Source organism: Oryctolagus cuniculus, chromosome 14 (genome assembly GCF_964237555.1).
Source record: "Oryctolagus cuniculus chromosome 14, mOryCun1.1, whole genome shotgun sequence".
Classification (NCBI taxonomy): Eukaryota; Metazoa; Chordata; class Mammalia; order Lagomorpha; family Leporidae; genus Oryctolagus; species Oryctolagus cuniculus.
This window is the reverse complement of record NC_091445.1, coordinates 72924217-72946848: the sequence shown is the minus strand read 5'-3', so window position 1 is coordinate 72946848 and position 22632 is coordinate 72924217. Positions and strand designations below refer to the sequence as shown.

The 22632-nt window shown below is 37.0% G+C and overlaps 1 pseudogene; it reads right to left on the bottom strand.

Annotated features, from left to right (window-relative positions):
* Window positions 1-370: 370 nt before the first annotated feature.
* The window catches only part of LOC100341947 (nucleolin-like), a 56743-nt pseudogene continuing 34481 nt past the window's right edge, over window positions 371-22632 (bottom strand).

Sequence of the window (22632 nt, the reverse complement as noted above, 5' to 3'; positions counted from 1 at the left end):
ACATACTGTTTTCCGTTACAAGCCCCCAACATACAAACAGACACACACACACACACACACACACACGTATTAGTGTGGGAAGTAAAAAAAAAAAAACACTTTGTATGTGGGAGGAAGTAATATATATTCAAAATATTACAAATTCTAAAGTTAGCTCTACAAGTCATCTCTTTAAGAAGTTTCTGTATCCCAGACGTTTTTGAAATCCAAGGATTTCACCCCTGAAATGTTATCTATTTGGATTTCCAGGTTGACCGCAGAACTGCATAGAATCTTGGAATGTCCTTAAAGGCTCACTTAGTGATCAGGAAACCGTAAAACCCGAGTCCTTCTGTTGAAATGGAAGAGGGAGACGGACAGAAGAAACTATTCAAATTTCATCTTCTGAGCTGTTGCTTGTGGTCTCCACCACTTCCTCTGCCTCCTTGAACATTGCTCCCCTTTCATCTGTCATCAAATCCACTTCAGGCCCCTCACGACCACTCCTGCCTCCAAAGTCTCCTCTTCCTCCACCGTGGCCCCTAAAGCCACCCTTCACCATTAGGTTTGACCAGTCCAAGGTAACTTTGTTTCCACCAGTTTCACCAACTTTCATGTTCACTTTGGCAGCTTTGGAAACTCCCTCACTGTTGAAGTCTACAAAACCAAGCCTTTTGGAGGATCTGGTCTCCTGACCTGTGACTAACCTTGTATAAACAGAACAATCCAAGTGTTCTTACCATGTCTCCTCAGACAAACCTTTGACTAATAAGATCTTAGATGGTTGGATATTGCAGTGGATAACCCCTGAGGTGCTTGTAACTCCAGCTTGGCTGCTTCACCCTCAATTTCCAATTTAAATCTTCTTTATTATCTAATAAAGTTACACATCTTATAAATGTGTCTTTTAGGTTTGTCATTATGATTCTGTGGTGCTTTGATAAAAGTTGTCTTCTCAAATGCTTCTGAAGAGTTTCACCTGTTAGCACAGTAGGAGACATTGCTTAAACCCAGAGTTTTTGATTCACCACTCCAAGTACTAACTTTTCCACATCTATAGTCTTCATTTTGACATTTCTCTCCAGTGTTGAACAGGGAAATGGATTGCCCATTGATCTCTGATCCATGGCTTTCTTTTAAGGTGTTCTCTGCATCAGCTTAGGTTTTCAATTCAATACAAGCATTTCCTTTCTCCTCTCCATCCTTCCAAACTAATCTGATATTGATGGAATCTTCAGACACTTCTTTTAATTAATCTTGAGTGACTTTGTATGGGTTACTTTTGGCCAAAGTGGTTTTTCATCTCAATCCTTGCTGTCTTTTTCTTTTGGTTTCTCCAGTTTTGTTTCGTTACCAAATACTTTTAACCTATTGAGTTCCAAAGCTTTTCCCAGTATGCAAGCAGATTCAAAATCCATAAAATTCCTAGTCATGCCAGTCCTGGCATCCACAACAGAAAGATAATTTTTATCAAAACATCCCTGATACCAGTTTTTAATTCAGGAGCAGATTTGTTAGAATTCATGCTTCAACAAATAGATTCAACATTGTAGTTGGTTCTGTGGCTTCTACTTTCTGTTTCTTGTCTTCAGCAGCTGCTTTCTCTTTTATCATTTCCTTCTTTCAATTTCCAGATGTTTCTTTGATAGACTCTTCTTCCTCCTTTTCTTCATCGCCTACATACACCTCATTCACATCCTTGCTATCCTGTTCTTCATCCTCAGCCTCAGCAATACTAGGCTTTGCAGGAACAGCTTTTGCAGATTTCATTATTTTGAGTGGTGTAATCTCCATTCTGCTTCTTCAGAATCACCTCTCCCTCCTCCTGCTCCTTCTCCTCATCCTCCTCGTCATCCTCATCCTTTGAGGCAGGGGCACCCTTTCTGCTTTCATCACTGCAGGCATAAGTTCATCCTCACCTCATCCTCATCCTCATCCTCCCCACTGTTACCATCCTCTTCATCATGACTGTCCTTCTTGGCATTCCAACTGTACTTTACCTCCTTAGTTGGGGCAACATCACTGCACTGCTATCAGTGGTTTACCTAGCGTGGCTCCCTTCTTGGCAGATGTCACCACTGTTTTGCTGGTGTAACTGTCTTCATGGCCAGTGTGGCAGCTGCTTTTTTCGCCTGGGGTGATGACTGCTTTCTTAGCAGGTGTGGCAAGTATAGTTTTGGTTTTTTTATTATTATTATTAAGGAAACCAACACCTTCTTTGCTAGAATTGTAGAAACTTCTTACCTTTTATTCTGAGGCATAACAGTCTCTTCTCCATACCTGCTTCATCTTTTGACACTTCATCAACGTCACTATCCTCTTCTACATCCTTTGGGGGAAGAGTCGCTTTCTTGGACTCACCTTGATTTTTACCAGCCTTTGTGAGTTTCACCCTGATTTTGGCTTATGATGATGTGCTGAATGGTGCAGATGAGCCTGCAAGAGCCCAAACAATATTGAAGGAAGTTGCACATACTCAAATTGCCAGAGCACATACACCTGGATGCTAGCAATAGCTCGAGATGTATAGACATTTATTGTTTGTAAACTATCCAGTCTGTGGTAATTTGTTATAGCAGCCTGAGTGATCTAACACAGGAAGACTCAAAGGCAATACAGTTTGAGTTGATTTCTTTCTCCAGGAAAGACACTTGAGTTATGATCTATTTGCTAGTTTAAATATATCTTGGTTATGTTCGCATCAGTGTTTGCTGTTATAATGGACTCAAGAAGAGGATGAAAAAATAAAGTTGGAACAGATAAGTAAGAAGTGTCACTCAGTTTTTCTCCCCAGTTCCTGAGAAGGCAGTGTACCAAGCCAGTATGTAAGAATAGACTTTTGGTTCCAAAATGCCAATGAATCTGTGGTTGAATTTCCAGTGAGGTTTTTTGTGATAGGTATAATGACTATTCATCAACTTCTAGTTCTTTTTTTTTTTTTTTTTTTTTTTTGACAGGCAGAGTGGTCAGTGAGAGAGAGAGAGACAGAGAGAAAGGTCTTCCTTTGCCGTTGGTTCACCCTCCAATGGCCGCCGCAGCTGGCACGCTGCAGCCGGCGCACTGCGCTGATCTGATGGCAGGAGCCAGGTAATTATCCTGGTCTCCCATGGGGTGCAGGGCCCAAGCACTTGGGCCATCCTCCACTGCACTCCCTGGCCACAGCAGAGAGCTGGCCTGGAAGAGGGGCAACCGGGACAGAATCCGGAGCCCCGACCAGGACTAGAACCCGGTGTGCCGGCGCCGCAAGGCGGAGGATTAGCCTAGTGAGCAGCGGCGCCGGCCCTAACTTCTAGTTTTTTACATTGAGGAACATGGAAGATATGAACCTCTAGGCTTCTTTGAAGTTATGTTTAAGAATATGGTCTTATTTTCACCAATTGATGATGAATAAAAGTGGCACATGTCACTTTTAGAAAGAAACATGCAATATCGGGTCCTTGACTCTCCATTACATGTTTGCCTTTAAGTAGCAGCATTTATTGAGGTGAACCCTACAATGCCTGAATGTCTGAGTGACTATGACTAATGAACTCCTATGGCTGACCCATCAATAGCTTAAGCAAAATATAAGCCTTCAATCTCTGCATCCATTGAAATGGTTCAAAAAGTAAGATGCAGGGTGTTTTTGCCAAAACATAGTGAAGATTGTTTTGACTGAAAGGAGAGGAAAAACAATGGAGAGAGGGCACTACCTCACTGAACTAGTGTGAAGTGATATCGATTACTATAAATGACTGTGAAGTCATCTCAGAATTAAAATACAGGACAAAGAGCAGGGAGTGTTTTCTATGCCAGGATCCCTTAAATAAGGGATATTTGTGGCCTTAAGTCAGTGACTGTTTCTACCTCCCAAACCATATAGCCTCCTTTGCAGCCCTTAGCCCTATCTCACCTTCCATCTTCTCTGGGACCATTAGCTCTCATTTTTTTTTTCTATAGACTAATATCAAATGCATAAAAATGTAAAAATTGAACTTTGTTTATTTCTCTACTCCTTTTATGGGGCACATCCCGGTTCCAAAAGACCAATCATATAATCCCTAGCTACTGCCTCTTCGTGAGTGCAGGGTTTAATGGAAGCAACCTGGAAAGAAAAAAATATATTGGTTTAAATTTTAAATTTTTATCCTATTACATATTTATGCAATTTCTTCATGTAAGCAAATATACACCCTTTCATAGCACTTATAATATACAAATACTTATTTTAAAAATAACTAATGGGGCCAGTACTGTGGTATAATGGGTAAAGCTGCCTCCTGCAGTGCCAGGCATCTCATACGGGTGCCGGTTCAAGTCCCAGAAGCTCCACTTACAATCCAGCTCTCTGCAATGGCCTGGGAAAGCAGTAGAAAATGACCCAAGTCCTTGGGATCCTGCACCTGAGTAGAGACCCGGAGGAATCTCCTGGCTCCTGGCTTCAAATCAGCCCAGCTCCAGACATTGGGACTATTTGGGGAGTGAACCAGCAGGTGGAAAACCTCTCTTCTCTGCCTCTACCTCTTTATAATTCTGTCTTTCAAATAAATAAATAAATTTTAAAAAAACTAACAAAGCCAAAAATAAATCATGCAGAAATAAATTACGTAGGCCATATTTTTGGCCAAAAAAGATACAGAAAGTTAATTTTCTATTCTCAGTTTCTTAGTAATTTAAGAAGTATCAAATAACTGTTAGATTGCAGTCAGAAATCAACTGATTACAGACTTAAAAATCATAACAATGGAAAGTTCTATGTTGCAGCCAAAGCTATAACTATTTTAATAGAAATTTTCTCCCATCTTACTGTGGACATCCCAAGTGCCAATTGGACTTCAGTGTTTTCTTACAGCTTTTATTTATTTGCTTCCTTCTTTAAGGATATTAGTCCTCATCTATACTTGTAGAAACTATAATTCTAAAAGCTACCTCCTGTGTTCATAAAAGACTAAAATTAGAATATAACTTGGTTTTTCCATGCTGTTGTCTCCCAGCTGGCCAGGAACATGCCTTGTCACTCTGCTGCTCCCAACTGTAATTAGATAATATTGAAAAGCAAGTCTCTGTAATCCTGAATTTCCCAGAAGTAATCAAATTCTGTATTTTTATCAGATAAGTGAACAACCACTCAATAGTTCCCTCACATCCTCAGATTCTCTTTTAGAAAATGTTTTTCTGTATCTTTTATCAAAACAGAAACCATGGAATTACTAAGAAACCATTTCTTTCGGTGCAGAAGGCAGTTCCTGAGTTGACTCTGAATGAATGACTGTATTCAAACATAAATGTATTCCAAATTCTTTTTCAGCCATTGAATATTCTCAACCCATTGGGAATAGGAATGGTTTTTAGTAAAATGATCCAGGTTGATGTCAGTCAATAGTTGACCTTGACATATCCTTTCTGAAAGTGATTAACCTGTATAAAAATCCACCTTGAGGTTTGCCAGCTCAGTTTTCTCCACCCTCTACCAAGATATATTCTTGATTCTTTCAATCTGGTTCTTTCGTTTTTATTTATAGTTGGCAAATAACATTTTAGTTATTTATTGGCTGATTTATTATAACTTAATACAGTTACACATGGGTCAAGTCAGGGAAATCAGCAATTCCATGTCTTCAAATATTATCATTTGTATGTGTTGGGAAATGTCAAACACTTCTCCTTTAGTTGCTTTGAAATGTATAATGAATTATTGGAGGCTGTAGGTGCCCTGTTATGGGACTATATCACTTCAGTCCCTTCAGTGTGTTTTGCAACCCATTATTTACTTTCCCTCTATTTCTCCCACTACCTCTGCTTCTTAATCTCTAGTGACTTTCCTTCTGATCTCTATTTCCATGTGATCAACTTTTTCAGCTTCCACGAATGAATGAGAACATGTGGTATGTGTCTATCTGTACTGCTTTGTTTTACTTAACATGATATCCCATAGTTCACCTATGCTGCCATAATAGGATTTAATTGAATAATGTTATATTGTGCATAGCTGATTCATTTAGGTTTTTTTTTATTTTTTTGATTAATTAATTTATTAATTTATTTTTGCCAGGCAGAGTTAGACAGTGAGAGAGAGAGAGAGAGAGACAGAGAGAGAGGGATAGACAGTGAGAGAGAGACAAAGAGAAAGGTCTTCCTTCCTTTGGTTCACTCCCCTAATGGCCACTACAGCTGGCGCTGTGCCAATCCGAAGCCAGGAGCCGGGTACTTCCTCCCGGTCTCCCATGAGGGTGCAGGGACCCAAGCACTTGGGCCATCCTCCACTGCCCTCCCAGGCCACAGCACAGAGCTGGACTGGAAGAGGAGCAACCAGGACTAGTACCCGGTGCCCCAACTGGGACTAGAACCCCGGGTGCCGATGCCGCAGGTGGAGGGTTAGCCAAGTGAGCTAATAAATAAATCCACTCTTTGTTTTATTTATCTCTCTTGTTACATTTTAATTCTCTATTTCATATGTTCTGCTCCAGTACTTGCTATTTCTTTCCTTCTACTAATTTTGATTGTAGTTTGTTTTGCTTTTCTAATTTTTGAGTTGAATTTTTAGGTTGCTTATTTTTAATTTTTCTTTTTTTTTCTAATTTTTAGTGTAGGAAATTATTGCTCTCAGCTTGTCTTCTTACAGTATTGCTGTATCCCATATATTTTTATGTCATGTTTCCATTTTCATTTGTTTTCAAGTATGAATTGACATTAGAAAACAGGCAGAGAGCTTCTTTAAGGAATGATGATGTTTATTTAGTAATAACAGAGCATTGCAGTGGCAATGGCAGAGTATGCATACCATAATGAACTATGGGCTTTGTCAAATGGGCTGCAATTTGGAGAATGAATGAGAGGATGGAAGATTCTCTCTCTCTCTCTCTCTCTTTCTCTTTCTCTTTCTCTCTCATACTTTCTCTCTCTCCCTCTCGGTCTTTCCCTCTGACTTTGTAATTCTGACTTATAAATAAATAAAATAAATCTTAAAAAAAGAAAAAAATTTGCAAAGCTGTGAAATTTCCACACTCTGTGTTCAGCAGTTCAAACATAAACTTAGAGAAAAACTGTTCTTTGATTCTATTCAAAACTGAGCTTTTACTGGGAATATGACAAGTCAGAAAAATTGAATGAGGAACTGGTGTAGGTTGACACAAAGCAGTTGAAGGGATGGGCAATGCAGTCTAAACTGGAAAGAGAAAGATGTCAAGTTAAATGGTTTCTTACAGATAGGGATGAACTACAAGGATTGAGGACTAAAGATCCTGAATGCTACTTAACAGTAGTGACTCAATGGGAGTGTTGGAGCTGGAGGGAGAGGCTGTTAGAAATAAAAAATACAGCACAAATAGTAATACACACTTGTTCTAACCATCCCTTGGCCTCTTAATCCATTCTCTTTTTATCATTCTGATATTTTTGTAAGAACTGAATCACAGCATCTGTAATAATGTGTGTGTATGTTTGAGAAAATGCAAAAATGTGTAAAGAACGTATGTCTAAAATATAAAAAAATAAAAATTCAATTAGAAATTTGGCACAGGATATGAGCAGAACTTCACTAAAGAGATAATTCATGTCACTAATAAATACAATAAGATACATTTAATATCATTATTAATTACTTATTCAAAATATAAAACCACAATGAGATATCACTACCTACTTAAAAATAACAAAAATAATGAAAATACCAAATGTTTGCAAGTATGGACAAAAAACTGATACATGAATATTTCTAATGGTAATTCAAATACACACACACACACACTCAAACCAACAAGGTCAACCTGACTTTTACACTTTGAAGGTATAGGTCATGGTGTCTGGAATAGGGTTTATTTGAATATTCAAAGAAGATGGGTTGGGGTGACTTTAGTACCACTTTTTCCCACACGTTTTCTGGAACTATAGTAAATGTCATTGCATCAGGTGCAATATGGGCATGGAGTTACTCTTCATGGTAATTTTATTATAAGAACATTATAATGACCAGCAACCATATTGAAGTGTATCAATGCATCTCAAGGAGCTAGCAAAACAACAGCAAACTAAATTCAAAATTAGTAGGAGAAAAGAAATAATTAAAATAAAAAAACAAAATTGAAATGAAAAATTACAAAATATCAGCAAAGCTAAGAGTTGGCTTATTGAAAAAATAAACAAAATTGATAACTATTGGCCCAACTAACCAAAAAAATGAGGTACACATGAGTAACACAAAAAATCAGTAGCTTTTGTATACACAGACAATGCCACAGCTGAGAAAGAATGTCCAAGATCAATTCCATTCACAATAGCTGCCAAAAAAATTACATACCTTTGATAAATTTAACCAAGGACATCAAAGATCTCTACAAAAGGAATTATAAAACACTAAAAAAGAAATAGAAGAAGACATAAAAATGGAAAAATCTTCCATGTTCATAGATTAGAAGAATCAATATCATCAAAATGCCCATAGTACTGAAAGCAATTTACAGATTCAATGCAATACCAATCAAAATACCAAGGACATTATTCTCAGATATAGACAAGATGATGCTAAAAATAATATAGAAAAACAGGAGATCCCAAATAGCTAAAGCAATCTTCCATAACAAAACAAAGCAAGAGGCATAACAATACAAGATTTCAAGACATACTACAAGGCAGTTATTATAGAAACATCCTGGTACTGGTACAAAAGCAGATGGATAGATCAACAAAACAGAATAGAAACTCCAGAAATCAACCCATATATCTATAACCAACTTATGTTTGACAAAGAAGCTATAATTAAACTCTGGAGCAAGGACAGTCTCTTCAACAAATGGCACTGGGAGAACTGGATCTCTGCATGCAGAAGTATGAAGCAAGACCTTTACCTTACACCTTACACAAAAATCCACTCAAAATGGATCAAAGACCTAAATCTATGACCTGATACCATCAAAATTAGAAAACATTGCAGAGGGGCTGGTGCCATGGATCACTTGGTTAATCCTCCACCTGAGGTGCCAGCATCCCATATGGGTGCTGGGTTCTAGTCCTGGTTACTCTTCCAGTGTGGCCCAGGAAGGCAGTGGAGGATGGCCCAAGTGCTTGGGCCCCTGAACCTGCATGGAAGACCATGAAGAAGCACCTGGCTCCTGGCTTCGGATAGGCACAGTGCCAGCTGTGGCGGCCATATAGGGAGTGAACCAACAGAAGGAAGACCTTTCTCTCTCTTTCTCTCTCTCTCTCTCTCTCTCGCTGTCTATACTCTACCTGCCAAGTAAATAAAATAAAAAAATAAAACATTGTGGAAACTCTGCAACACATCGGCATAGGCAAAGACTTCTTGGGAAAGACCCCAGAGGCACAGGAAACCAAAGCCAAAATTGACAGATGGGCTTACATCAAATTGAGAAGCTTCTGTACTGCAAAAGAAACACTCCATAAAGTGAAGAGGCAGCTGACAGAATGAGAGATATCATTTGCAAACTATGCAACTGATACAGGACTAATAACCAGAATCTATAAAGAGCTCAAGAAATTCAACAACAACAAAACAAACAAGCCAGTTAAGAAAAGACTTAAACATTTTTCAAAAGAGGAAATCCAAATGGCCAATAGATGCATGAAAAATGCTGAAGATCACTAGCCATCAGGGAAATGCAAATCAAAACCACAATGGATTTTAACCTCACACCCATTAGAATGGCTTTCATACAGAAATCAACAAGTAACCAATGCAGGTGAGGATATGGTGTTGGCGGGGTCGGGGGGGGGGGAATATACTCAAATCAGCATATCAAAGAGTTATCTGTACCCCCATGCTTATTTCAGCTCAATTCACAACAGCTAAGATATGGAATCAACTCAAATGTCTGCCAACTAAAGACTGGATAAAGAAATTATGAGATATGTAAACCACAGAACACTACACGGGGTAAAAAAAACTATGAAATCCTGTTGATTGCAGCAAAATGGATGCAACTGAGAAACATTATACTTAGTGAAATAAGCCAGTCACCAAAGGACAAATACCTTATGTTCTCACTGATGTGTGGTAACTAGAGCACCTAAAAGGTATGAAATTGACACTTTGAGATGCCATGACTTTGAACAGCCCTTGTCTCAACTGTTAAGGAACAATTTTTTTTCATGCTATTTGTTGAACTCTTTACTAAGTATAAAGTTAACCTTATGAGTATAAAGTTAATTAAAAATAGATCTTAGTAAAAAATAAGAATGAGGGAGGAAGAAAAAGGGTGGGAGTGTGAGTGACTTGGCAGGTAGGGTGGGAGAATCACCATGTTCCTCAGTTTTATTTTTGAAATGCATGAAATTTGTATACCTTAAATAAAGGTTGCTGGGGGAAAAATGCCTGCCACGATTGCTATATTTCTCTAAAGTTTAATTGAACTCTGCTTCAGGTATTTTGAAGTTCTTAGTATATATGCACACTGACTTTACTCAGTTATAATTATAAGATAGCTCTTTTGTTGGGTACTATGGATATATAGATTTAAACTGATATTCATTTGAGCTTCCCTATGATTAATGTTTGCATTGTAATTTTTTCCATCCATTTTATAAATTTTATTTATTTGAAAGGCAGACAAACAAAGAGAAAGTGACAGAAAGAGATTTTCACATTCATTGACTCCTCAAGTACCAGTAACAGCCAGCGCCAGGCAGGGATGAAGCCAGTAGTCTGAAATGCAGTCTGGGTCTCCCACTAAGTGTGGTAGGGATCCAAGTACCTAACCATTGTGTGCTGCTCTACAGATTGTGCATTAGCAGGATTCTGGATTCAAAAGCAGAGCAAAAGTAGAACCAAGCCCTCCAGTGTGGGATGGATATGTACCAAACCACCTCAACCCACTGTACCAAACTCTCTCCGTTGTAACTTATTTGTATCTTTACAGTATTGGTAGTACATATTGTCTAGAGCTGTTTTCACATTAAACAACATAGTTGAGCACTTGTGATTGAAACCTGGGATATGCCTAGTAGGTTGTCCACTGATGACTAAATTGATGTGTCAACTTGGCTGACTCTGATGCATAGTGTATGCAATATTTGGTGCTATGTCTCCCATATTTAAGACTCATGGTTCCAGAAATCAACGGGTGAAAATCAAAGGGTGACATCACTCCCTATTACCCCTAATGATTCATTGACAAAACTTGTTTCCTGTGCTTTTGGCTTTACGCTCTTCTTATCAAGAGACCTTAATCCCAAATGGAAAGGATGTTTCCAATAGGAGACACAACAATACATTTGTTGAACTGAATGTTAGGACTGCTATCCAGTCACGGTAGTCTCCTCATATTCTAAATATACAGGCAAAGGGAGATGAGGTGATTGATCCTGCAAGCCAAGGAGGAGGTATACTGCTGGTCTACTAAGAAGGTAAGCAGGGGTAAGAATGCAATCCAGGAGATCCCTTTAGTATCTCTTAGTCTCACCTTATTCTATGATTAACTTACTGGGGAACCAAAACAACCTAATTCAGAATGGACTACTTATGTTTCTGACCATTTACAAATGAAGGTTTGGGTCACCCTACCAGGAAAGTACCACAATAATTAGATGTATTTGCTGAACACACACACACACACACACACACACACAAAATACAGAATAGATAGTAGAAAAATGTAACAGTACACTGAGAACTTCATCAAAAATAGAATTAACAAATCAATTTATCTCACTATATTTTTTAGACCATAAATACAAGAAGTCTTCTAAAAGTTAAAGAAAATTATATTATGAAATAGCTAAATTATCCACGTCCCATATCTAGTATTTTTTCTTTAATTTTAAGTAACTGTTTTGGTTTTTTTACTTTTATTTAATAAATATAAATTTCCAAAGTACAACTTTTGGATTACAGTGGCTTTTCCCCCATAACCTCCCTCCCACCCACAACCACCCACGTCCCATATCAAAATAACTTCTGAGTCCTGGCTTTGGCTCCTGATTCTGTTATGTGCAATAGTGCCCCCAGCTGGGCGTATTCCAAGTTCTTTCAGACATAAAGGTGCCCAGGAAACCAGAATTTATTTAAAGCAAAGGAAAAGTGCACTCTCAAGAATTAAGTACAGACAAGCTCAAGAGAGAAAAGTGAACAAAAGGCCCAGAAACATACAGAAACCAACTCGGGTCAAGCTGCCCTCTTCTACTTTTGGAGACATAGGATGTGGTTTCTTGAACAAGAATTAATTGAATATTTAAAGAGAGAAGGACTTGGGGTACAGCTTCAGTTCCTTCTATTTCCAGGCCTTTTTTGGAAATATAATAAGAGTCACTGCATCAGGTGGTACATTATGGGAGTAGAGAGTTGCCCTTCATTGTAATTTTATTATAAGGACATCATAATGACCTGCAGTCATTTTAGATATTTGGAGCTGCTGCTGGTTCTAAATTTGCAATACTACAGAACTTGCAGTTTCTGCTACATGGAAGACAGGAGGCTTGGTGGTGCATGGAAGGAAGGCAGGTTTTTCAGTTCACAGAAAGGAATGTTTGGATGGTGCAGATCAAGTTGGTACATGGATCAGTTCCGGCTGTCCTGAGGAGATTGACCACAGCTGCAGAGGTAGCCTGCCACCACTTCTTCAAGAGTCAACATGGTGAGCCAATCAGAACTCTCAAACTGCAGGTAGACTGGTGCCAACCCACCTCAGCTTGTCTTTCTAGCTACTTATTGCCCCAAGCTCCAGTTTCCTGCTAATGTGCACAGGTAATGGTCTCAAGTAACTGGGTCCTTTCCCTAGCCATTGTAAGCATATTGGGAGTGAATAGTTGATGGAAGCTCCATTTCTCTCCTTCTGTCTCTTTCTCTTTGCCTCTGTCTCTCTGTCATATAATGAAAATACAAATTTTTAGATAAAGTGAAATATAATTACACTACTCCACTAATATTCATTGTTAATTGAATTAATATGGAATGTGATGTATTTGTTCATATATTTTATTCAAAATATGCTAGGCATATTTTATTTATTTGATTTTTAATAATATATAATACAATTTAATTCATTAGAATATCACATTTTTAATGACTGTACCATTCAATTACCTAGAAGTAACAGAGTAAACACGTTTCATCTATGTTTTGGAACACTTTGGTTATTGTTTCCAGTGTATTAAGAAAACATACAAAAAAGCCTAACTGTATCCACATTTTTGTAATTCTGTTTTGGTCATAAAAATGTCAAAGAAATAGAATTGCACCTTCAAATGTTATGGACTTTTAACATTTTTATTCAGATTAATAAATTACCATTAATTTTGTTTTAAATATACTCAGCATGAGGTAAGTAGAATAAGGCCAAGAACACAATAAAAATATAGGCTGAAATCCAAAAACAAAAAGAAGATGCACATTAGACACATGTGGTTGGATCTCCCAGGAAGCCCAGGCAAGAGAAGAAAAGAACCAAGATGAATGAGAACAAGAGGAGAAATGTTTGACTCATTGAAATTTAAGAAAAAGAATGGAACTGTCAAGGTGTCCAGTCATGAAGAATGAGATAATGTACATGTGTGTAAAGTAAAAGAGAATTTCAAGAAGGATGTGTTTAAATTATGTATGAACACCAAGGAACTGTTAGTAGGCTAAACATGAATTCATTGAGTTTTTTGTTTCAAATGTTTAGTTATTTTGTTTCATTTGAAGGCCAGAGTGTCACAGAAAGTGAGGCAGAGAGATTGAACTTCCATGAGCTGGTTTACTTCCTAAATGCCTTCAACAATCAAGGCTGGGTCAGGCAGAAGCCAGGAGCCTGAAATTCTGTTCTGGTCTTCCATGTGGATGGTTGGGGTCCAAACTCTTGACCCATTATCATCTGTCTCCTAGGATATGTTAGCAGGATGCTGAATGCAAACAGGAGCATTCACGACTCAAACTGACACTCCAATATATGATGTGGGTATCCCAAGCAACAGCACTATACCACTATATCCACCCCATGATTGGGCTTTGATAAAAATATTCAACAAGTATTTGTTGAATGCCAGTTATATGTTAGGCACTATAAGAGGAAGCAAAGATATATGACAAAGTGTCTTATATATAAGATATATATGACACTTTGGTTATTGTCTCCAGTATATTAAAAAATATACAAAAAATCTAAATGTGGGGAGCAACTGAGACTAGACTAAGTTACTGGAATTAAGACTTATTCTATGCATCTGCTCTCCCACAATATGGCGCTGGGGAGGAGTAAACTTCTATGCAGCTGCCTCTCGCCAATTTGACTGATAAGCTGCAGGAGCTGATCCTGCTCCTGATTGGAGGAGAGCAGCGTGCTCGGCGTATGGGCAGCAGAGTTGGGATTGGTGGAAGAGGACTACAAAGGAGGAGAGAGAAAACATGCACAAGGAACATCTGAAGGAACACCTGAGCAGCCCCCGAGAGAGCCGGCCGGCAGTGTGCAGCTCCTCCGCGGAAGCGGGAAAGTGGCAGGGGGTACCGACCCTCCACGGAGGTGGAGGGGTCGGCAGCCAACCCGGGAAGGACCAGCAGCAAACCCAGGAAGGGCCGAGCAGACAAAAGAACAGCGCAGGGTCCTGTGTCGTTCCTCCGTGAATGGGGGAGCGACACCTAAATGTACCCACTCTTCTAATTCTATTAATGGTCCTAAAAGATATCATAAAAATGGAGTTGTACCATCAATGTTATGGACTTTTAATATTTTTATTCAAATTATCATTCATTTTATTTAAATATACTTAACATGAGGTAGCAATAATTTCAATAATTTAAACTTTAGTTATTCTGTTAAGCATGTCATGGACTCTAATTGAAAATAGATAGGTGAGTGTAGTAAAAAATAATGACACTATTATATCTACATAAAAGAAAAATAAGACAAACATTAATTTTTAATTAAAGTTTGGGTATTAATTAATTGGCAACTTCCACTTAGTCTTAGGTAAAGAATTGGTTAATTAATAACTCATAATTTTCAATTTCCCAGTGACAAATTTTCCAGAATACTGTTAACTAATTGTGTCTCTTATTAACAAATCCAATGATAATGCATTTGTTAAATAAGCTTGTTATTTAATTTAATAATCTCATGAGTTTATGAAAAACAAATTTGAACTTTTGCTAAGCATAAACAAGAAATAAATAATTAGCATAAAGTAAGAAAAATTTTTATTTCATTGTTTGTGTATTTTTTGCACTCATTAGATGAACTCCCTAATAGATTCTATATTCTTTATAGATAGAAACTATACATATCTTAAACCTTTTTGATATTTCTCCAGTGTCTTTCCAGAGTACTGTATACATAAGTGCTGAACAAATCAGTGATTACTTGAAAGAAGTGATTTCAGAAGAAAGATATGTACTAAAAACTTAATTTTTGCTGTTATATGGGTAAATTTAACATCTTCATTTGTTAGTATTATTTTTATGTAAAGGAAAATAATAAAACAAATAAAAATCAAATTCCACTAAAGGCATTTGAAAGGATGCCCTCATACTTGTGCACTTATATCCTCTTTGTTCTCCTCCTCTCATGATTTTATTTTAAAATAGAAGCAGTTTTTGGAATTGCATTTAATTTTTCCAGTTATACAGACTAAGTAATGTTGATGTTTATATTTTTTATTTTCTGAATATGTAATATGCATTAATATTGTATGTATTAATAATATGTATTAATATTGTTCCATATTTCAAAGCAATAAACATAACATTTTTGTTGTTTTGCTAATTTTCAGAATCAAATTTTAGGGACAAATTTTTCCTCATGGAAAATCGTGAAATCGCACCCACTAACCTAGTTATTTGCCTGAAATTTTAATAGTGAAGTGATTGATTTAAGATCCTGCATCTCCAAATAGGGAAGTAAGGACAGGTACAAGCATTTGAATATCATGTGTTAAGAGCTTACCTACCCAATTGGTGAAACACAGCATTCAGCCTGTTAAACTATTGGTTCAGAAGGACAGTGCTTATCAAATTAACAACAAAAGAAGAGGATATTTAACTTTCGAAAAGTGAGAAACATGAAATTTTTTCAAGCATGTGTTTTCTTTCACATGTCTACAAAAAGCTTTAGGACATAGATCCCTAACATAATTTTGTGATTTTTTTTTTTTTTTTTTGATAGGCAGAGTGGACAGTGAGAGAGAGACAAAGAGAAAGGTCTTCCTTTGCCGTTGGTTCACCCTCCAATGGCTGCTGCGGCTGGCGCACCACGCTGATCCGATGGCAGGAGCCAGGTACTTCTCCTGGTCTCCCATGGGGTGCAGGGCCCAAGCACCTGGGCCATCCTCCACTGCACTCCCTGGCCACAGCAGAGAGCTGCCCTGGAAGAGGGGCAACCGGGACAGAATCCGGCGCCCCAATCGGGACTAGAACCCGGTGTGCCGGCGCCGCTAGGCGGAGGATTAGCCTAGTGAGCCACGGCGCCGGCCGTGATTTCTGTTCTACAAGGCAGCCTTTGTTGTATCAAGGAAAAAGTAATGCATTTGGCATGGATATAATTTTGGAAATGATGTAAATTCTGTGATGCCTAAGGCAACAGTATTTTAATGGAATTTCCAAAAACACAACTCTTACAGATTAATTGTAGACAACCTAATGGCAACTTCTTTTGCCAGTACATTTTTTCATGTTTTTATAGCTACTGTGATAAGGAAGAAAAAAAAAGCAAGATATACAACAATTTCCTGGAGTCTGTGCTTCTGGAGTCTCATAAAAAGCTCACAGAGAACTAAAGCGAGATTCTACCCCAAAAAGGAATTGCGGCATCCCTGCCACAATATTTGGCCATCCAGTGCCTCAATAATGATGGAATTTGCATCTGTAAAGACTCGCACATCTCTCTGGTGTCCAGCACATGTACAGGTCCAGTGAAGATGAAACACTTAAAGGTCAAACACTTAAGCCGGTTTCTCAGCAGCAGCACTAATGACATTTTTGGCTGGAGATTTCTTCATTCTGGAGGGCTGTCCTGTCTATTGGTATAAATTTAGCAGTGCTGTCTCTTAATCTAAATATCACTCCTCTCCAATTATGAAGCCAAAATGTCTCCAGATTTTACCAAATTCCGCCTGTTGGTCAAAATCATCTCTGTCAACAGCCACTGCTTCAAGCTAGCATCTCTTTAAACCAAAATAGGAGAGTCTGAGAAAAGTACCCTTCATAAAGAGAACATGCACATTTGACTTTCTTACACTCAAAACCTATTTGTATTTGTCTGGAGCTTTATGTCTTATATATATTTTTTCAAATTGGAAAATATTTTCATAGGAGCAATACGCATATGGTGAGGTTGATAAAAGTTGAGAGATTCACTCCCATTTGTCTAATTTAATTTGTCATATAATCAGAATTAGAATAGTCTTAATAGGGCCTGTATTGTTGCTTAATGGGTTAAGCTGCCCCCAGCAATGCCAGCATCCCATTTGAGTGCCTGTTTGGAAATAGCCGGTTTTATTTCTAATCCAGATCCCTGTTAATGCTCCTAGAGAAGTAGTAGAAGATGGCTCAAATCCTGGGCCCTGCAGGCTTGCAGGACACTTCTAGCTCCTGACTTTGGCCTGGCCCAATCCAGACTGTTAAGGCCATTTGGGTAGTGAACTATCATAGTGAATGGAAAATCTCTCTATCTTTCCCTGCCTCTCTCTCTCTCTGTAACTCTGCCTTTCAAATAAATATAAAGCTTTAAAGAATAGTCCTATCAGCTCTAATTTAAGAAGTTTTTCAATAAGTTAATTTCATAATAATATATAAATTTCATTTTATCTTAAATAGTATATGGGTTCCAATTAACAAAACTTCAACCATTCTTCATATATCTTACAAACACATACACATTTGTGTGTATACATAGTTATAGTTTAGCTTTAAAATAGATCTTTTTTATGCAACTTTACAAAAAAATAAAAACAAAGCTAACCTGTAAGTTGAAATATTTCAAATTTTTAAGTGCCTATATCATTAATCCAAATTTTTATATCTTCACAGATTCCTCTTTTATTTGGCCATTTTTAAATTAAAATCCACAATCTCAAATGTTCAAATGAATGACTTTTAAAATAGTTTTCCATGTGGATTTAGAGCAAGTGTTTTACAATACTACTACTAATAAATAAACATAATTATAATAGTAGTTGTAACAGCACATTTTTCCAATCACGTTTCTTTACACACGTTATTTATTGAATGTGCATAGCAATACAAGAACAATGTTACTATTTCTCTCACCTTACAGATGAGAAAACTGCATAGGGAAGCTAGGAAGTTAGGTAATTTTCCTGGAATTTAACAAAGAGGAAGTGAGACAGCTGACCCCAACTCACCTAGCTTTTGAGCCAGTATTATTAATGAGAGTCCCATAGAACTCCACTTTATTCACTTGCCCTCACTGATTCATACTTCATTTGTCAAAGTTTTGAAAAACGGAATTTGACTTTGTTTTTACTTTAGCCATATGCCTTACAGTGAAGATTTTTATTTTTGCAGTCTTGGAAAATTGAAAGGTTTTTCTTCTATTGCATGTTGAACAGCTAAATGCCACTTCAGCATTTCTAACAGAGGTGTAAGCGTCAGAAAGCTCATCCCTTGATCTTGAAATATATACTTCACAACTCTCCTTGTGATAGGTTCTAATCCTTTTTGAGCTAGATTTTAATTGTGCTATATGGTTTTTTTCAGGTATTGTATCTACAAGTGGGTGAACTGTAAATCTTTGAGATCAAAATGCAGCTCAGACCATAACACATCGAAGCTGTCTAAGAAACATGACATTTCACTCTAGATACATGTGATGATAGATAAGAATAAAGATGGGTTCTTAATTTTAACAGCAAAATGTAGCTGGAGAAGAAATAACCTATATGTAATATTTTATAAGTGGAAAAAAAGTAGGAGATTGACATTTGTATGATACTCCAAGGGCCTGAACAAATTGTATTTTTAAATAAAGTTAGATTTTCCATATTAAGATTTTGATTCTACAAATATAATGAGTGGATTTAGCCATAAATACTGCATTTCAGATTTTTATGGATTGTATCCTACTTTCTAGCCAGTAATGCATTGATTATTACACCAATGGTATGCTCTCATAAGCAAAAATGTGACATTCTCACTTATGACAAACCTCTAATGCTGTTTGTAACACTAATACTGTACATTAAAACAAAATGCTGTGTATTGTAATAAGACATACATTTAATTGCATTTTGTCTTAAATTCTAAAATCTAATTGCTTACACAAATTTAACAGAGGTATTTTATGAATGTATAAATCCCAAGGAAAAAAGTGCTTATGAAGGAACACAGAATTTTAAACCTCCACATCAATGCTTAGAAACACACAAGCACCTTGAATACACATAGATTTAAACAAAAAGGAAAATACCATCAACAAAATAGACTTCCTACAATGGTGATTCGTGCTATCTAAATATGGGGGAATTAACACAATGTATTCTTCTGTTTATAAATAGAAATTTAAGTAATTAAGTAGTGGCTCATGGAATAGTTCGCTTGTATTATGAAAATATTTTCCAGAAAGCCTTTGACATGCTAGAGTAAGGTATATAAACTGTATTGCTGCTCACGAATATTTAGAATATTTCAGATACTAGAAATGACACAGTCTTTGTGTTTGGTATGTCTTTAGTACAATTTAGACCACCATTTGTCCTCAAGTAGGTCTATTTAAAGTATAATTGACTGCCCTAGCAATTATTGTGAATAGCAGCTGTCTGCTGTAAAAAGGCATATATATAATGAGGGAGAAAGGATCAAATACACGCAATAGAAAAGAAAGGCATAAAGAAAATACCTATATGAGGTTGCTTCTTAGCCCAGATTTTATATTTGAAAGGCACAAGGACTATTAGCCGTTTCCAATTAGGGACTATAAAATAAATGAATGAAAGTACTCATCTATTTATGAAAAGCAGCTGGGATTCCCTAAATCCAAAACTAGTAAAAGTTTATTTGTTCTAAAATTGTTACAGCTCACAGCATTTCACTTATTTTCATTAGCTATGGTAGGTTTTGTGAAAACCTTTCTTGTATCATGTACCTTCTGCAACACACAAAAACACCTTGCTTTGTTTTTCTCCTAAATAGCTACATAATTAGATGGATTATTTCATGTGTCTGTGCCTGTGTTTGCTGAACAGAACAAGCCAGATAAATTAGCACTTAGCAGAACTCACAATAGCACATAATATGCCCTTGTGTTTCATATAAAGCTTTATTTGTCATTCACGGCTGGTTGGCAAAACTGACTTTGCTTTTGAAAATGACAGGTGGTACTCTGGTTAGCTCTGTATGGAAAAAGAAACAACCTTCACCAAGACAGTTTCTGTCAATAGCTTTCATGATTTAGCATTCAATCTGGTCTTGTGTTTCTTCAAAAGTTCTGTTTCATTTGCATCTCTTAGGTCTGGCTTCACCAAGGCTCTTTAATAATTGGGATTCTATACCACAAGGCTAGAAATCCAGGCTTCCTCTTTCTCCACAGGCCTGATTAAAAGACAGGTGAAGTTCAGTATATTTCAATAAGCCTCAACATTCCATGTCAGGAATCAATAGCCCTCCTTCTTTTTTTAGGGGTTATTAAATTGCAGCTGTAACATTAGCCTTCTTTATCTAATTGATTGTCTTTTCACAGGGCTAAGAAAATCAATAACAGTCAATGGGACTGCCCTGTTTTTACCTAATAGATGTTTTCTCCTAATTGGCTGCCTGGGTGGCTTCACCGAGCTCAGTATGTTTTCAGAAGTCCACAGTATGTTGCAACCCTTGTAAACTATTTTACCCTGTGCAACAGTTATTGATTTTATAATGAAATCTAGAAAAATCGATAGCAATCAGGAATATAGATCAGGATTCCTAGGTACGTTATGACAAAGGGCAAACTCACTTTGCTACCACTTCAAACTGTGATTCAATTAAATGTGTCCTTAAAACATTACATTTTCCAAAGACTTTGATCAAAGTCACTTGATTGTTGTCTAAGACGCAGCTCAAAATCTGAGAATCAAAAGATGCTAATTATGGAGTAATACAGAAGTTTTTAATTGACTATTTCATACAAAATGAGAAATGCCAAAATCGTTCAGCCTAAAGGATAAACTGCTGAGAAAAATGACCTATCAAAAGTCATTGTACAGAAGATACTGGCAACTATACTAATTTCCTAAAAATTACTAATAAAATGTGTAACTTCATGTTAAAATTTGAGTTTTCATTTGCCAAAATTTTTACATTTATATGATACTACAGGCAGTATTGCCTCAGTATGGGAGAGGCACAAATGTGTTTCTAAGGATCTTGGAACACAGAAGCTGAAGTTCAGTCTTTGAATGTAATTAGATTCTGCCCTCTGAAGCTATTTTGAACAATTACCTGTATAACTAAGACAATGTTAGAGATCAGTGAACGCTATCATCAGGGTAACAAGTTCCTAGGAAGAACCGTCTCTTCCTATGAAAGGAAGAAAAATCACAAATTAAAAATTGTTACTATGAATTATGGCCTTAAAATGTTTAATTTCTCCTAGAGAGAACAGTTATTTCAGCAATGCAAAGAGAATCATTTTATTTTGTATTTATTCTTTCACATTTAGTTTATTTTGTTGGCTTCTATTGTTTGCACTTATTTTTATACAAATTCATCTTAGGACCTTGTCATTTTCCTGATATCTTGAATTCTAGGAAAGAGATTTCTCTGAGGTATTTTAGATAGTGTCTATTTTTATTCCAATTCCAGATGAAATTCTTGGGTCCATATTAGTACTACTGTTTTGATTCCTAGTTAGTAATAAATCAAAGAGAAAAAGTCATAAATTGCCATTGACAGCCTGCAATTTTGTAAACAATTCTTCTTTTTCCATTGTTATGACAACACACTGGACATTGTCATTTCTCAAACTAGAATCATAGGATGCAGAGCAGTGTCCTAACACTTTCCAGATTAGCATGCATGTTGCTCGGTCTCCATCACTCTTCAATGAATTGACATGCCATACTAAAGTGTCGTGCCATTTAATATGTCTAACCATGACGCAGATGACAGTTCCATAGTCGGTGACAGTTAACCCAAGTCTGTGGAGCTGTCTCCAACTCCAACATTATACATCTGGTGCATTTCTATTTGACCTCAGCTCCACCATGGTTCTCCATTATCTAGAATATGAATAATTAAATCAATATACAAATAACACCACAAACCAAATACCATAGCAAGAATATTCTTTTAAAATCCAGAGCCAAGAGAAGATTAAGTAAAAATCTTTTCATTCCACTAAGCTTTATAGAATGGTGCAGGGATAGTGGGTGGAGAAGAGCATTGAGGATAATGATACCTTTCTCAAGCCTAACAAAGACAAATGTCACAGAAAGGCACCAAAACGTCAACCACACATTGTTGATAAGGTCCTCATGCTTCAGAGCATAATGCTGATTTCTCTACTTTTAAAGAGTAAATCAGAGGGCTTCCTCATATTGTAGCACAGACTAAATAACAGTGAAAATTGAGAAATAAACCAAGTTAGCTTCCAATTTCTTCTCCCCTCCCCTAAGGTGGCCTCAAATTCTAATGGAATTAAGTGCATGGTGTGTTCTTGCTCCCCTATCTCCTTATTTGTAGACTTTCAAGACAGGACATGATAAACTGATCCGTGTTAAATATGAATGACTGAAGAGGTCATCTCTTTAAAGCACAGCAAC